Source organism: Hoplias malabaricus, chromosome 7 (genome assembly GCF_029633855.1).
Source record: "Hoplias malabaricus isolate fHopMal1 chromosome 7, fHopMal1.hap1, whole genome shotgun sequence".
Taxonomy (NCBI): domain Eukaryota; kingdom Metazoa; phylum Chordata; class Actinopteri; order Characiformes; family Erythrinidae; genus Hoplias; species Hoplias malabaricus.
In genome coordinates, this window is record NC_089806.1 from 19,508,821 (window position 1) to 19,527,677 (window position 18,857).

Consider the following 18,857-nt stretch of genomic DNA (forward strand, 5'->3'; position numbering starts at 1 on the left):
GGGAATAGAGCCTGCTACTCCTGACTCAGCACTGTAGAATCTGCACTAGGTGACTTTTGGAAGAGGGTAAGAAGCCACACTCCCTCCCCCTCCACATTGATTTCAGTACAGTGCTGTAGAAATGAATTAGACTCGGCACAAAGATCCCAAATCTTACTTAGTGTCCCTTTAATGGTATTTTTGACTAGTGTTGCTAACTAGCGTAAATATTTAAGGCTGAGTGCTGTCATTTCAATTTGACATGATTTTCTATAAAATTTTCAATCTGATTGAGCACCTGTTAAATATGGTCACAAACAATGAACAATAATTTGCTTGTACTAAGCAAAAACAACGGAGCATCTGCATATTGGCTTCTATAAATAGCTATTAAATCAGTTACTACCAAATAGCAAACAATATTTATGAACATTATTATTTATTATTTATGAATATTTTTATAAATATTCTTATAATTTAAAACTCACATGACATGAAGAATGAAAACTCCCTGAATGAAATAATTTAGTGTGGGTCTCTTCTATGGTGGCCGCCACGTTCAAAATAGGTTCAGTACAGTATGTATGGTATACCCAGACCACTAGGTGTCAGCATAATGGCTGAAGAGTCATTGGAAAAAAATGATTGATTTCTCTTTAAAGTAAAAGGGGACATTATCTTCTGTGGTAATTTACTGAAATTAAAACCGATAAACACTGGAGTGTTCCTTTAATGTACTGGTCAGCCCCATTGCAGGGCACAGCACTCACTTATTGCTGAAGTCGTAAGAGGCCTTTGTGTTTTTGTCTGCAGGACTCTGCCCAGGCTCTTCCTCTTGGATAGAGTGACCACTGCGTTTATTAACCTCTTTTTCACTGTACATGAGACTTCCTTTTTATCAGAGTGTATAAAGATATTCTGAAAATAATGTTGGCAGGGTGGGTGGGATGGGGCAAAGTGTTTATTTTTACCACACTGGCATGAATAAGACCATAATTTGTTATATACAGTGTATAACACTGGTGTTAAAAATAAAAAAATACATTAATTGTGCTAAATTTGACGACTCTTGTCTTATTTGTTGCTCATCAGACGTGTGTCAAATGCACAGCGTAAACATTTGTATGTACACATGTATAACAGGTTTCTTTTCCCCATGGGGGTTGGAGGTGCTGCATGGTGATGCTGCAGATAGAAGATCACCATCTGTAAAGGGTCCATGTGGGTTTCCTCTGGGTGCTTCAGTTTCCTGGCAGGCAGATGTGGTGTGTGAATTTGCCTATAAGTGTGAGTATGCAATGTCCTGTGATGGACAGGTGCTCTGTCCAGTATGCGTTTCTTCCTATGTCCAGTAATTCTGGGTAGGCTCCAGACCACCGCATACCTCAACAGGTTGAAGCAGTCACAAAAGATTAATAAATGAGTCATTTTTACCACCAAAATTAGCAAATAACACACATGAAAGTGATTATCATTCTATTCTAGAAAGTGCCACTTTATAATACTTTAATATAGAATCACTTCAAACTTGTTACAATGTGTAATGCAGCTAGTCCATGATTTAATAGTCTTCATTTTACTGGTACATGAATATACAGTGGGTTCATCAGAGACACATTCATTATTGTTAAATGGGCTACCACTGATTTAGGCCAGGTAATATATATATATATATATATATATATATATATATATATATATATATATAATATAACAATTTCTTGAGCTGCTTCAAAGTGGTAAGTCTCAGGACCTTTTCATAATAAAGCCTCAGCATCAAGGCACACTGACCTACATTAGATTAATATTGCTATATACAGCTATATATGTAACAGTACCTCGAGGTTTTGGACAGCACACCTGTTTCCTTGACAACTGAGTACGTACATAGTGCAGTAGACGTTTATCTCCATGGAAATTTTCCATCTTAATTTAGTGACCTGAGGGCTTTTAAACTTGGGGCACAGAGTCCATATAAGTTCCCAATGACTCACTGACCATGACTGACAGGCTCCATGAGCATGAGATGGTCAGTCTGTCCTACAGTGTGCCCACAGTCTCACCAGCCTTAACTAATGTGCTGTACTCACTGTATGAGTGAAGACTGCAGGATTTAGTGTAGCTTGATGCTTCTTTGCTGTGGTGTCATACACAGTGAGAAGGGCCATTTTTTCTTTACTCTTATATTTGTAATCAGACAGAGCTGTAACATCACCCCTCATTGAGCCCTTTGTGGACAGTATTGTCAAACTGTCTTTATCTGGCAGGGCTATCTCAGAAGGAGGAAACTGAACTGAACATGTAGGTGGACACTGGATCTGTCCACTCCAGGCTCCGGTAGACTGCTTGTTAAAATGATGCCAGGCGTTCTCTCCACACCTGCATGTCAAGCCATGACAGCCAGGAAGCCATGCGCTTGTCCAGGGGCAGCACTGTGACGCATTTACCAAAATATTTCACAATCTTCCTCCCATCCTCTGTGTGTGAAGTGTTTTAGAGGGGAGCAATAATTCATCAAAGGTCTTGAAGGTTACAATTACATTGCATCAGTAGGCCAACAACAGATTAACCCAAAACAGGCAAAGCACTCACACTAGGCCCATCAGGGGGAACATTCTCTACCCCTTTTCCGCTAGTTAACCGTTCTTTGGGGTCTTACTGAAACGTCTGTGGCCTGCTTTGGTCAAGGTTCCACTGAGGATTAAACACCACACCACTGTTCAGAACGGCTGGGTTCAGCAATTGTTCCTTTAAACGACAATAAGCTACAGCTCAGTTCAGTGTGAGAGCCCTGAAGTGAGGAGTGAAAAGCAGAAGGTTCTTTAACATTTTCCTCTTGGGTCTTTTTCAAGGAGTGAAATCCGTGTCATTAGAACCTAAATCTGAAATCATGACTCTTGGGGGAAAAAAAGTGTGTGAAATTTGGTGTTATTGAATTTTTTTAATTGAAAATTTTGGATAAAAAAAATCAGGTCTTTAGGTAAAAATAGTTCAGTTGTAAAAATACAGGTAAAAAAAAAAATGTAGATCAAATCAAACACACCTGTCCGATCACCATACATCTACAGAGGTCATTGGGAGGGCTGTTTTTAACACAGAAGCCTGAGCATAAACAACAACGGCAGAAGATAACTGGACCTTTTAAAGTTGTAAGTAATTTTTCTTTGTCCTCTTTATATAAGGGAAAGTTATACTAATGTTTTTTACTCTTACATCTTCATTCTTGTTTTTATAAAGTGTTATCAGTACTCTCGCTCGTTGTTTGCACCGCTTGAAATCATTTTTTGCAATTCTGCATAAACACAGGTCCTGAGATGTGATTGGAGTGACCCAGACAAAGAGGCAGGACAATTCTAAAGTCTCTATACTCTAAGTAAGTTTCTGCACAATAATAATAAAAAAAAGATTATATATATATATATATATATATATATATATATATATATATATATATATATATATATATATATTCATTCATTGTACCTACATACCTATGTACACTTTGAGTCACCAATCCACCTACCAGTGTGTGTTTTTGGACCATTTACTACATTGTAAATGAATTTGGAATTAGGTAGTAAACAAAAAAGTGTTAAACAAACCAGAATATGTTTTAAAATTTTGGCTTTTCAAAGTAGCCACCTTTTGCTTTGATGACAGTTTTGCACACTCTTGGCGTTCTCTCAATCAGCTTCATCACCTGGAATGGTTTTCAGTGAACAGCTATGGCCTCATCAAGAGTTCATTTGTAGAACTGCTCGACTTCTTAATATTTTTGAGACTATAACTTGGTTTGTGCAGAAGTAGGGGCTGGTACACGGTTCTACACAGTGACTAGCCCTATTCCACCAATGACTAATGAGAAGGTGTGTCCAAAATTTTGACTGGTACTAATCAAAGGTACATTAACTCTGTACTAAATATGTGTACGATTTCATTAGAGAATTGTGTAAAATATAAGAACATTATGTAAGTCGTGGAGAAAACAACACAATTTTAAAATCTACAAATATTATAAAATATGGTACAATTATGTTTGCTAACTAAGGTACTGAAAACGTACCCTTCAGGAAACCACCTCAGTGACAATTTGTCTGACAGTGTAGTTATGTAGTGTAGTCTATCATCACTGGATTTTCCAGTCAGCGGTTAGTGGGTGTACGTCATAAACTGGCCAATGAAAGATGACTGGCTCTTCTCTAATGAAACCTAATGAAGCTCTAGTGTTAGCTTTTCTATTGATTTCCATTGGCTTTTATCATGACTGATGGACAGGGATTCAGTCCAGCAGCACTGAGCACTGTAAATGTACACACTGGGTACTGTACATGGAGTTGCCTACTACAGTGCATTCTTTTATTTTTATGACCCATTTTGGTCCAATATATTGGATTAATAAAATATGTTCCTTGTCTCTCGCATCGCTCTGAAAAATAGCATTCCAGACATTCCATCCAGGTCACTGTGGTTGGAAGATCAGAGTTTACGTTTGATTGTGTGCCACTGTTATTTTTAGAGCTGTGCTATCTTGAGGAGCTGAAAGTACCACCCACACCATGATCCACTCTATCACTGTTGTGATAGTCAGGAAATAATTTCAGGGCGAGATGTGCAGGCTTGATATTAAATTACTGTTTACATTCTGCTGGACATTTGGTGAAAAAAAAGATGACTTTTCCCAGAATATTGACATTCTGCCCACACGCTTTAACATTTTATGATGTTTGCCAAATACCACTGTCTTTGTACAGGAAAAGAACAGTTTTGTTTGCTCTTCTTTTTAGCACAGACTCGAGTGGGATGTAAACACTGTCTGCCAGCTTGCTCAGGGCAGACAGCCAGTTATGTATTTGAATCTAATTAGCACATCATATACTTTACACGTCTTACAACATATTGCTGTTCATCCTCTGTGTGCGTGGGTCTATTAGTGTGTGTGTGTGTGTGTGTAACTGCTTTGTAAAGACAGAAACCACACACACACACACACAGAGCAGTTACGGAGTCCACACCAGAGCTCCATGTCCACGTGGGTTTTCCAGGTAGAGGCAGCAGGTTCCTCCCACAGTCCAAGAACACACGTTGGAAGGTGGATACTCAAAATTATCCATGGGTGTGAGTGGACTGGTGCCTCCTCCAGAGTGTGTTACCACTTTGTGTGTTTCCAGGTAGGCTCTGGACCCACCGGGACCCTGAACTGGATAAGCGGTTACAGACAATGAATGAATGAATAGTTAAAGTTATATACAGTAATGGCTGGGTTGAGGAGGCAGGAAACAAGTGCCTTTATTGAACAGTAGCAAAACATGAAGGTAACAAAAACCAAAACCTCACAGGAATCGTGTGTGTCTAGAGCAACACAAGGAAACAAGAACAAAACACAGCAAAAAGATAATTAAGCACAGGGACACAGGAGTGCAGGACAGGGTCGGATCAGGCCAAGTTCACTACACAACTACACAGCACTTCAGGAGTCTTTTAATGTTGCCTAATAACCTCTCTTAATGTTTCCCAGGTATAAAAACATATACATAAATAAATTAATTCGGGTACATTTATGGAAACCTAGGTGGACAATTTAAAAACTTAATGTTCTCAGTAGGCTACATTGTGTGGATACAGTTTTACTTATATTACAAATTGTGTGTGTGTGTGTGTGTGTGTGTGTGAGAGAGAGAGAGAGAGAGAGAGAGAGAGAGAGAGAAAGAGAGAGAGAGAGAGAGAGATCTGTGTGAAGATATGAGGTTAGACATAACTAGGGACTGTATGTTTTTTTTTTTTTGTAATAAAAGTAGTTGCATTGGGAAGGTCCTGATGGTTGCATCCTACAGGAGGAAGCACAGTCTTGTTTTTTACACTTCATATTGTAGACACCTGCTTCTTGTGAAGTATCTTCTGAAATTAGATGTACTAATAGTGAGTTTGTCCCTCTTTGCCATAGTAACAGATTTTTCTCGGACGGCTACATTAGGCTTTGGAACATTTCTGTGTGGGTTTGATTGCATTCAGCCTGAATAGTGTCAGTGCGGTCAGACTGTGATGATGGGTTTGTTAGATCACAGAAACAGCTCAAACTTATCCCAGGGGTATTGGATGGTGCTAGATCACTCTAGAAAATAAAGTTTATCTGCTCCACGGCCCAATGCTGAGGAGTGCTTCATAGCCTTGTAGCTGATACTTGGCACTGGGCAAGGGGATCATTTTACTAGCAATGCTTTTTTTGTGGAGATTACACCTGTGTCAGTGATGGGTGCACTTTAAAGGCGCTGAATTCTCTAATTAGAAGGTATGTTTGGATTCTATTTTATACACACAGTGTACAGTAGACAATGCTGCCTGTCAGGTAATACATTCATATGATGGTTTTGCCTGCTTTATAGACTGCAGACCCACTCTCCGCTCCGTTCGGGAGATGCTGGCTAAGCAGAGTTCCAGGGCTGTGAGCTGCTCCTATGGGAAAGAACAGAACTAATGATGACAGCGTAAGATCTCCCAGAGTGACAGGTCCTATCTTGGCTGTGTGGGAAGAAGGGAAGGTGAAAGTTGGAGTTTTGCACTTCCAAAAAAAAAAAAAAAAAAAAAAAAATGATTTGCTGTCTTAGTATGGGAGGAAGTGGTAGGGGATGTGGATGAAGCTGCTCCTCTGGCATTACAAGCAGTGATCATCTTGCTGGTAATCCCAGTGCACTTTATGTGCTCAGACTGATTTAGATTAAATACTTTATGAAGGAAACGCGTACCCCAGCTCTTGGGAGTTTCATTTCTTTTTTGTCTTCAGATTCATGCCTTAGGACAAACTATAACCTACAAAAGAGAAGCTCTAGATATATGCACCCAAACATTGGCATTTGAACAGTATACGTACCAACAACCTCATTCCATGTCCATGATTATCATACGTCGTATCTGGGACAATGGGATCATACAGACTGGAGAAAGGCAAGAACTGAATAATCCCAGTGTAGCCCAGTGTAACTACAATCTGCAACATTACCACAGAGCCGCACCACAGCAATTATTTCTGATAGGTCCACCACGTATCCATGGTTACAGCAGCTGAAGCCCATTCCATCAGCTCTGATCCACCTGAGACACACCAACTTACAAGAACCAACCATCATCGGAAAGCCAGCTGTGTCTGCTAGACAAGATTTCCGAACTGCAGTAAGAATATAATAAGAATATGTTTTGTCAGATATATAACATGCTGGACAACAGAGGTGCTGACCACTCAGGCCAATTAACAGTACCCACATTTGTTTAGTGTAGTCACAGTATGGGTTCCTAGGCCTCCAGAGAAGGCTAATTAAAGAAATGCATATCTATATTGTAGTTATGTAGAGCTGAGTCTCCAATGTGTCAGCTAAAGCTGTAATATAATTGGATAATGATAATAATATTAGGGTGCTATTTTGGAGCTACAGGTCATTTTGCTGCCACACAACTCCAGGGTCTCCTGCGAGGAGTTTGGTGTGTTCTCCCTGTTTTGGTGTAGGTTTCGTTTAGGTGCTCCCATTTCTTTCCACAATTCCCAAACAAGTGAGATCGGTGAAATTGTAAAAGTGTGTGTGACTGAGTGTGTGTGTAGGTGAAGATGAATGAATGAAGGAATAATAATAAAATAACATTAATATATTTTATTTATAAATGTGCTTTGTAAGACTTCAAGGTCATAGTACAGAGTGGCCAAGGAATTAACTTTACACACTCCATTTAAAAAAAATTTTCTAGGGGAAGAAAGAGTAGAATCAAATAAAAACAGATTAAATTAAGGATATGTTGTAGTGAACAAGTTTTTAATTACTTCTTGAATAATTACACAAAGCATAAGAGGTGAAGAGTCATAGGAGTTCCATGCATAATTACTAAAAGCCTGAGCTCCAAGAGAAAGATGCCCAGAGTGTAGAGGACTGTAGCTGAGGAGGAGTGTGGCATTCTCTGTGGGGAGTAATCTTGAAGAAGTCCACTGCTGTACATAGGAGATGAACAATAAAGTTATTTCCATATTATGTACTAGATAACAGTATTATTCTGCATCATCTGCGTTTAGTTCTGAAATGTAACAGTTAAAAGCACAAACAGAGCAATACCATAATCAAGTCTCCAAAAAGTCATTAAGGGGAAAGTCATTACATGAAATATAAAAATTGGACATTGATATATTAGACTTAGAACAAATCAACAGGACATTGGTCTAAATACAACTTAAAAACAGGAAGTTGTGGTTCACCAGTGTTCTCATCAATCTCTAATAAACAAGATATGAATAGAAGGTAGAGCTCTTGGCAGTGTGTATATATTCATTCATTCATTCATTCATTCATTCATTCATTCATTCATTGTCTGGTAGGTTTGGAGACCAAGGCATTTTAATCAAATCTTTGAAAATGAGGTGTGAGAAGACAAAGAACCATTTTAACCACTAAAAGCCAACACACAATATATTGTTCATGCATTTTTGCCCTTACAAGTAAAGCTGTGCTGAGATGAAACCACTAGACCTTGATTTGTCACATCATTTAAAGCAGATAAATAAGCAGTCCTTCCATTATTTTTCAATCCGCTGAAGGTTCTCATTTAGAGTAGGATAATGAAAATTAATGGCCTGGAAAAGAGGAATTAAGAAGATGTATTTAAAGGCCAGTGAGAAGACGTTTAAATCCATGTCGATCACGTTGCAGATTTTTGCTGAAATAAACATTATGAGAAAAACACATATATATGACTGTATCTCAAGGCTATGCTTTCTAAATTAATGTTGGTTACTCAATTAGAATAATTACAGTAAAAAAATTTTGTGGAAAAAAAATTGTGGATAATTTACAAAAAAAGTAATAATAAATAAATAAATAAAACCCATGTTAAGTGAAAGTAAAGGCTCAAATATGAAAAAGTCATTACTGAGTTATTCAGAAGTTAATTAAGCCATAAACTACATGACCAACAGTTTGGGAATACAAGCTCGTTCTACATTTCCTCTGAAATTAAAGCTCGTAACTGATATTTTGTCTCCATCAGCAACAATAACTGTTTCTACTGAGAAGTCTTTCTACTGGGTATTGGGACATTGCTGTGAGGATTTCATAGCATTCTGCCATAAGAACATTAATACTGTATCATTATACTGATGGTGGATTAGTTTTGAATCTTAAAAGCCACTCCAGTTCATCCCACTTTTACTATATGGAACACCATCACTTCAGAGAGCAGTTCTCATGTGCTACTGCTCCAGAGAATTTTGGACATGTCGGCCTAGTATATCAGCTGATGATTTTGAGTGTACCCTTAAAATAAACTCTAGTTTTCAAACACTGTTCTTATATCACATCAGTTTAAGACCATCTTTACTGGTTTGGCCTTAATATTTCTATTAATTAAAGAGGAGAGACATATAAGTTGGTGGATCACCAGGTGGGCCTTGGTCAAATTTGGGTATACCCAAGCCCACCCTGGCCGACTCAAGCTACGCCCCTGCCACATAACCAGTACAAACTTATGTACTTCATTTAGGTTAGTAATAAAACTCCAAGGCATTTGTTTCATTTATAAGACTCTAATAAATCCTCATTCTTAAGTGACCCCTTTGCATCTGAGCCTTTATAGATACTGTTCTGGAATGCATTCATTCATTTTCTGGAACTGTCCCATCCTGCTTAGGGTCATTGTGGGTCCGGAACCCACGCAGAACAAATAAGCTCAAAGCAGGAACACACCCCGGACAGGCGGAAAGGTCACCAGCCCACCACAGGGAACCACGCATTCACCCAATCACTCTCACTCACTCAAACATTTGCCAATACACTTACAAACATTGTTGTTCCGACGACATGAATCATAAAAGTGTGGTCCTTGCCATCTTTGATGCCATCACTGCAATATGTAATTGTGTTTCAAAGTTGCCAGCACTTCAGTAGGTGTGTGTGTGTGAGAGAGAGAAAGAGTGTGAGCGTGTGTGTAGAGGTGAGCTAATGTATTCAGTCTAATGCAGAGTATTAACGAGCTCTCTAAGGACTCACACTAGGATTTTTAAAAAATGTTGTTTTGATAAACTTTCATCAAAGAAGATTGCTCTCAGGTGTTTAAAATCCAGTAACGTTCATCCTAAATATGTCCTTGTCCAGTTCAGTTTTATTCTTCTCCCTCCAGCCTTCGTTTTTGAAAACTTTGTGTGATCCTGCACGGGTTCTGCATTTTAAAATCACTCTTTAGCATTTCTACATTGCTAATCCAAGAACATCATAGGTCTAAAATTTCCTTTGCAGTCATTACAGTATGATCTTATTGCTTATACTTTCCAGCAGTTTAAATGTGGTATAATATTCTAGTTTAATAATCTTATGAGTACTGTATGTCATATAACTTGTTTTGAAATAGTAATGAAAACTCATTTTTGAACCTATGTGCCGAGTTAAATTCCTACACTCTGTGGAAAAAAAAAAGTTTGTGCACACCTGCTCATCTAACATTTCTTCTGATTTTAAAGGTACTATAAAGGAAATTGTTCCGTTTGCTACATTAACAGCTTCTACTCTTTACACTAGGGCTTTACGCTACATGTCAGAGTATTGCTGTGAGGATTTGATGACTCCAAGAAATAAAGTACAGATGTTAGATGACATGTTCTTGATCCCACGTTTTACTCCAGCTTATGCCATCACTCTAGAAAACACAGTTCCACTGCTCAACAGCTGTGGAGAAGTTTATTGCTCTAGAGGTTCTTATTTCATTGTAGACATTCCTTTGTAAAAGATATAAGCTGTGTGTGCACAACTGAACACCTGTGTCAGCAACGGGTGCAGAGTTCACTAATTATAGGAAGTGTCTACTATCTTTCAGACATAGTTAACATGCATAAACCTGACTAATATTTTAACTGCAACATTGATTACATCTGCTTACATTTAAAATTAAGGCAGCTCTTGACTCTTGTAGACTCTACAGACTCCCTGTGTCTGTCTCTCCATCATTCTTCTCTTCACCTCAGTTCCTCTACAGATGGATACCCTGCATCCTCAGCTGTCAGAGATGCTGCGAGGCTCGAGTATGGCCGTCAAACTCCAGCCTTGACTTAAAGTGACACTGTCGTAACTGTGTGTGTGTGTGTGTGTGTGTGTGAGTGTGTATGTCTAGAACTGCAGGAACGATGGTGCATTGAAACTGTTTTGACATTTAATCAGTATAAACAGCAAACACTGTCAGTGCCCTTACACTCGCTGAGCTGCTGCATCCTTGTTGCCAGAGGTGAAGAGACTGAGGATATGTGTGCAAGATGATCGTAGTCCTTTTAGAAAAGAGAATACAAATAATGCCTTTCAGCTGCGGTTTATGCTCATGTACTGTCTGTATTTGCACCATAGTAATATTATAGCAGTCCAAAATTTCAGCTCGTAAGGTCTTTGAAGCTGCTCAGCCAACATTTCCTCTTAAATGAATGCTATTAAAGACACCCTCTTTGCTGCAGTATCAGTCTGATTCTGAGAAGGCTTTACTCTAGATATTAAGACATTTCTTTGAGGATCTGATGGCATTCTTCTCCTGAGGTTGCTACTGAGAAGCAGTGGTGAGCGAAGTACACAAATCATTAACTCGAGTTAAAGTACAGATACCCAAGGTAAAATATTACTCCAGTAAAAGTAAAATTCCTCCATTTAGATTTTCTCTTGAGTAAAAGTACAAAAGTATTTGCCTTCAAATGTAATTAAGTATCAAATGTAAAAGTGTCATGATTTATTGCTTTAATGTCCTATTAGCATTTTTGTAATAAGACTCTTGATTAATGAACTAATTATCACTAAAAATACATCATAGTCACCCTTGGTTCACCAATATTTCAATACAGCATCTTGCTGATGGGTGACTTATTGGTTTGTGCCCGGAGTATCAATGACAGAGGCTCTATTCTCCCTATTTCAGGTCAGTGAAACATCGCAGTGATTTTGAAGCTGTGGTCTTAACCTTTGGGAGTCACTGATCACTCCAGCTTTATCAAATTTCATCACTGGTTCAAGACATCACAGTATGCCGACAAAGTCACATTGAGCATTGCTGTCAATTTCAGTAGAAGGACAGGATTTGAGCCCTATGTTTGTTGTTGTTTAAAATGGAGTGATAAAGTAGAAACAGAAATATTATAATCCAGCTCATGCGTAAAAGTGTCCAAAATGGATGTGGCAGGCGCAGTATTTATTTTAATGTCTTGATAATTATTTGTCTTATAAAGAAACTGTGAAAAGGTAAAGTAAATATAAACGTAGAGAGCAGAGAGTGAGTGTGCCAAGGCAAGAGATGGTTGATTAAAATAAAGATACCAGACATTAAATCACTCACACCTATAAATACAGTCAGCAAAAGCAGGACTTGAACTGACAACCTCTAGGTCCCTGGAGCTGTGTGAATGCGACACTACCTGCTGCACCACCATGCCACCCAAGGCAAACTCCCAAAACAGCTAAGACTCCCAAAGATTAAGTGTTCCTTTATTGGCACTTTTTAATGCCCTTTTTATGGTTTGTCTCTGTAACATTGTTAAGATTAGTACAGTGTTTCTTTAAGCGCTGCTCACATAGTGTGTGTGTATACATAGTGTGCTCTGCTTGATGAAGAGACTGTGGCCAATAGACACCACTGGCTCCTGCTCTTTTGTTCATTTCTGTTTGTAAGTATCACAGCCACAGCACTTTGAACTGGTTCTACTTTGTGTAGAGAACACTGATAACCATGAGAACTGCCTTTGTATGGTCAGTGATGCTAATAAATGAGCAACTTCTGTCAAAGACAGTCACTTTTTGGCATCTATGCCATGTGCTTTATGCTGTAACTAATACAAAGTTGGTCCTAGTCCCTGTTTTCTTGGTCCCTGTTAAAAACTATCCACACATTCCCTTGGCAGTAAATCTAAAGCCTACGGTTGAGTCATAGCAGAATGAGGTGTGTTATGAATTGTATGTGGGAAATACATAACTGTAACAGAGATGAGAATGTAGGCAACATCTAAATAAAGGCAAGAAGGACACAACCGGAAACACAGAATGGATAATGGAGAGAATATATTGTATATGTGATATTTAAAAACAGAAATACAGGATGGTCTGTGCCGACAAAGTAACAAACACCCCACCTAACTGACCAGACAGCTCTACCTCACCAAATAGAAACAAAAAGGAAACCAAAGACAATCTCTTTCCTCACTCCCTAAGTATACCCAAAAACACACAATAACCCCATTCACTAAACAAATGGCAGCCAACCCTACACTGGTGAAAAAAATATATATACATAGTGTACGTATTTACAAACGTTTACAACAAGAAATTTTCCGTCAGTAACCAAAAGGGGCTTAACAAGCTCTTAGTCAAAGTGGTAAGTGTACAAAGTCAAAACCAAGAAACAGAATTCAATATACACAAAGTCACGGAAAAACACAGCACAAACACGGCTGGCTAGCAGTGTTCACACTGGCGTCTTTATGATTCCCAGAGAGGTGACATATAAGAAACAATGACAGACAGAACACATGGACTGGAGTGTGGAACAAATTCTGGATGGATGAACACATGGACATGGGCAAACTGCAGAACTTAGAATTGGACAGAGACAATGAAAAGAGAGAGAGAGAAAACAAATACATACACAGCACAGCGTAACAAAACATATTTTGAACCGGACAATACAATTACAGAAAATGACTAAATAATTGAACGAATGAATGATTGAACTCATTCTGTCCACTCTTCTCTACAGGGTGGGCCATTTATACGGATACACCTTAATAAAATAGGAATGGTTGGTGATATTATCTTTCTGTTTGTTGCACATTAGTATATGGGAGGGGGGGGGGACTTTTCAATATGGGTGGTGACCATGGCGGCCATTTTGAAGTTGGCAATTTTGGATCCAACTTTTGTTTTTTTAATGGGAAGAGGGTCATGTGACACATCAAACTTATTGGGAATTTTACAAAAAAATGCTGTTCTTGGTTTTAACGTAACTTTATTCATTCATGAGTTATTTACAAGTTTCTGACCACTTATAAAATGTGCTCAAAGTGCTGCCCATTGTGTTGGATTGTCAATGCAACCCTTTTCACACGCTGATAGCAACACCGCAGGAGAAATGCTAGTACAGTGGAACCTCTACTTACAAAATTGATCCGTTCCATGACCCGGTTCGTAAGTAGAAAAGTTCATTCTCGAGTCAATTTTCCCCATTTAAAATAATGGAAAATCATTGGTTCCAGCCCACCCCGAAAGTCACCCTTTTTGCACTGATATATGTTTACAAAACTCTCATATTAGTAAAATAAATACATGTAGCATTACTAAAAATAAAAAAGAAATACAGTGGTAACAGTAATACACGACTGGCTGGAGGAATAACACAGGCACTGGCTGTATGACGGGAGGTGGGAGGTGGGGGGTGGGTGAAATAACGGAGAGTAGGCGGGTGAATGTGGGGAGACGAAGCGTAGATATGGCTTAACTTAGCACAAATTTTGATGTCTGCTATTTACACTAATGCTAAATTGCTAAAACTACAATTTGCTAATCTTAAAAGCTCGAGGGTCGAGAGAACGAGAGAAAATGGGTCAATGACTCAAGTCTGGGCGCGCTGAAAGACTCGCCCATTAGGGTCAGTGGCCATTTCCAGCCGCCGGCTCGGCAGAGGCTCGGGTTCGTTTCTAGAGTCATGGTTCGTTGGTGGAGGCAAAAAATACTCAAATATTCAGATATGGTTTGTATCTTGGAAAGTTCGTTAGTATAGGTGTTCGTAAGTAGAGGTTCCACTGTACAGGCTTCCAGTATCCGTAGTTTCAGATGCTGCACATCTCGTATCTTCAAAGCATAGACAATTGCCTTCAGATGACCCCAAAGATAAAAGTCAGATCGGGAGACTTTGGGGGCCATTCAACTGGCCCACAACGACCAATCCACGTTCCAGGAAACTGTTCATCTAGGAATGCTCGGACCTGACACCCATAATGTGGTAGTGCACCATCTTGCAGGAAAAACTCCGGGAATGTCCCAGCTTCAGTGCATAAAGAGGGAAACACATCATCATGTAACAATTTCGCATATCCAGTGGCCTTAAGGTTTCCATTGATGAAGAATGGCCCCACTATCTTGTACCCCATATACCACACCATACTCTCAAGATGTGCAGCACCTGAAACTACGGATTCTGGAAGCCTGTGCTAGCATTTTTCATGCGGTGTTGCTATCAGTGTGTGAAGAGTGGGAGAAGAGGGTTGCATTGACAATCCAACACACTTTGAACACATTTTATAAGTTGTCAGAAACTTGTAAATAACTCATGAAAGAATAAAGTTATGTTAAACAGCAGAGGCACACCATTGTTTTTCTTGAGAAATTCCCAATAAGTTTGATGTGTCACATGACCCTCTTCCCGTTGAAAAAAAAAACAAAAGTTGGATCCAAAATGGCCGACTACAAAATGGCCACCATGGTCACCACCCATCTTGAAAAGTTTCCCCCCTCCCATATACTAATGTGCCACAAACAGGAAGTTAATATCACCAACCATTCCCATTTAGGTGGGAATTTATTTCCCTTATTAAGGTGTATCCAGATAAATGGCCCACCCTGTATAACAAAATACACTTATTTTAAACAGTATAATCTATACTTTAGCCTCTCATCACAATTTATTTTTATTTATATATTTTTATCATTGACACCCCATTAAAATATTGGATTCCATGTTATTTATATTATTTGAATTTTTTAAGTTAGTCCATTTACCCTGAAATCTTGGTACAATATGAAAGGCAGCAGGGGCATTTAAATTATGTCTAAAAATTAAAAATTACATAAATAGAAATGGATTTTAAAAATAAACAGGACCATGCTTATGATCAGAGAATTTATGTCTAAATGTACCATGCAGGATGCATACACACAGAAGACGTGATTGCTTATCACATAATCTGGCCAAAATTTTGGCCAGAGTTTTTCTCAGGTTTTGCAGAACAACTGTGGTAATATTCCCAGGCCTACAATTATTCATTTCCGATTCATAGATATTGTCCAGAATTATAATAAAAACTCCATTTGCAGTTTCAGAAGTGGAAACAATATTCCTCTTGGTGGGGGGTTTGTTATGGACGGGAGACATTATCACCGATCCTAAAACTGTTTGAACAGATGAGAACAAGGCAGAAGCCCTGCACATGAAGGAGCACAGGATCCTTCTCATCACCCTTCTTCATCCAAAATATGAGTATGTGTGAGAATCTTTAGAGCAATCGTTATTCAGTTTTGGTCAGATAGTCACCAACTTCAGTGTTGATGCTGCAGGGCATGACTGACGTTTACAAGCAACAATCTACAGCCCTTAGGCTTTTAGGAAGCCCCCCCCCCCCCCCCCCACAATATAGTACTCAAGGCTGAAAAAATATACGATTGTATGATTTTGTGGATTTATGGTCATGTTAAATTCGAAATGAGATTGAAAGGAATTGTCATGAAAAAATAATTTGTGATTTATCAACTCAGTAATGAACATTGTACTGTAGGTCATTCATAAGACACATACATGTTTGATCCTAGGGCTGTAAAATGTGTTCATGCACAATAGTCACATCACAGGACATGCAATGTCACATGGAGTCAGCTTCTGTGGAAAGAGCTTTAGACACCATGACTGTATTTGTTTAATGTCTTCAAGCTGTGCAGTGCACAATGACATCTCCTAATGATTAAGGCATTCTGGAATGACATATACTACCAACTGTTAAAGCTTGGTCTCAGTTGCAGGTCATGGGTTCTGCATTAGGATAATGACCCAAAACACACAGAGCAAAGCACTCAGGAATGGCTAAAAACATAACAGCAGACTCTTCTGAAATGGTCTTCTATGAGCCCTGATCTGAATCCTATTGGACATCTGTGGAAAGAGGTGAAACATCCATCTTGAGAGGGGCCAAATCTGTATTCAGAGCTACAGAAACAGATTATTTTTAGTGATTCAAGCATCTAACTATATTTTTGAAGCCACTGACTAATTTATGAAGCTCAGTACACTTTATCCAATTTTCTTAGTGCGTTTTGTAATTGTCTCCTGTTGATGAACGACTAAAGGGAATTTTATACCCCAGTGAAGGAAGAATTCTGGGTTGAAGAGTTCCTGAAATAGTTAAATGTAGATAAAAAGCAAAACTGTTGTATTTATAGGGAGTTTATGCTCTCTTCGTTGAATTAATAGCTTCTGCTGTTTTCAGAAGGCCCCCCCATTGTGGAAACATTCTTGTGAGATTTTAATTGCACTCTGCTGTGAGAGGTTTAGAGAGGCTAGGTAGGTACTGATGTTGAATAATAAGGATCACATATAGCATTCAAGAGGTATAGGATAGAGTTCCATTATTTTAGAACATGCAAAAGCATTTTTTTTACAAAGGCAGTGAGAAATACATTAATGTGTTCTTCCCTATTTAGCCTGATGGAAATCTAAAGCCTCAGGGGTAGTGGTTTACTGTGACAGCTTTTCCTTTAATAGACAATTGACCAAATAACCAGTGTTCACTGTAATGCTGACAGTTGAAGGTTTTTTTTTTCCACCTGGCTGCTTGACTTAATTGTACCTAATTGTGGGATAAAGTTGTTGCTGAGGACAAACTTTAGGACATAGAAGGACAAGGATCTCAGGAGTGTTGAGAAGCATGTTTGCTGTTTTGGAAGCACAGAATTGGGGCTCAAAGGGAGAAAAACTTTAAATAGGCTATTAAACATCCATGGTTTGGTCTGTAAATCAGTTTCTAGCCCATTGTCTAGTGCGAGGCGATATTGCATGGGGTCCTGATGCTATTTCCAAACACATGACAGGTGGAGGCAAGACTAAAAGGACTGAGAGGCTGATCTGTAGGGACATATGGACAGTGAGATGGACGGAGGCTGAACATCTAGGCAATATGTGTGCTGGAGAAGCTCAGTGACTCAGTTTTACACTGTATTTCTTCCCTAAGGGCAGCTACAACCTCTTGCTTTATTGCCCTCAGGGCATTAAGGAATACTAACAAGCCCTCTGCCATTCCACTAAGAATCTACTCTCCCCTGTTCAGTTTGCAGGGCTGATTAACTCTATGAACTTGTATTATTATTTATATTATTTACTACTGTGATCTATTTATATATATTTTTGGAATACACACTCTAAATACGCTGCTGCTGTGGTTGAATCATTAGGACATTAGTTTCAAATTCTGCAACTAAAAATGTTCATTTTACAGCAGAAAAATGTATTGTAACTTAGTATAACGTGATGGTAATCTATTTAATATAATCATCAACCATTTTGTGTTCAGATTCATCAAATATTGAAGTAATTTATGTTTAGACTTTGGTTAAAAACTGATGGGTTAAATTTTTTTTTAAATGATTCATGTTTATTTTCCAATATGTTTAATTTTATGAGGAAAAAAGTCTTGCTAGCTGTTCTGGAAATGTTAGATACTTCACTGAGTGAATATGAGTGGTAGCCTGACCAGTGCATTGTAGTCAGCTATTGAACTTGAAGAGCAAAGTTAACTTTAGGCCATGATTCTTTACTAAAAGAGTCAGACTAAAAATGCTACATAAAAGTCAAATTTAAAAACTTACTATGATTACAAAACTTACTTTTGAACATTTTTACTATAGTATATTCCCAGCAACCCACTTGGGCACTACCAACAAGAAGCATTACCGCAGAGAGATTTTTTGTATGTTTATAACTGGCCTACTGCTAGAAAATTAGGGTAGAGTGATGATGGCAAAATTTAGACTTTTTTACAATTTTAATTTTTAAGGTTTTTCCTGGTTTCTGAGCAGGTTTTGTATTTATAGCCTTAAAGGGAATGTCTACAATTGTGAGGACACACAGTTCTC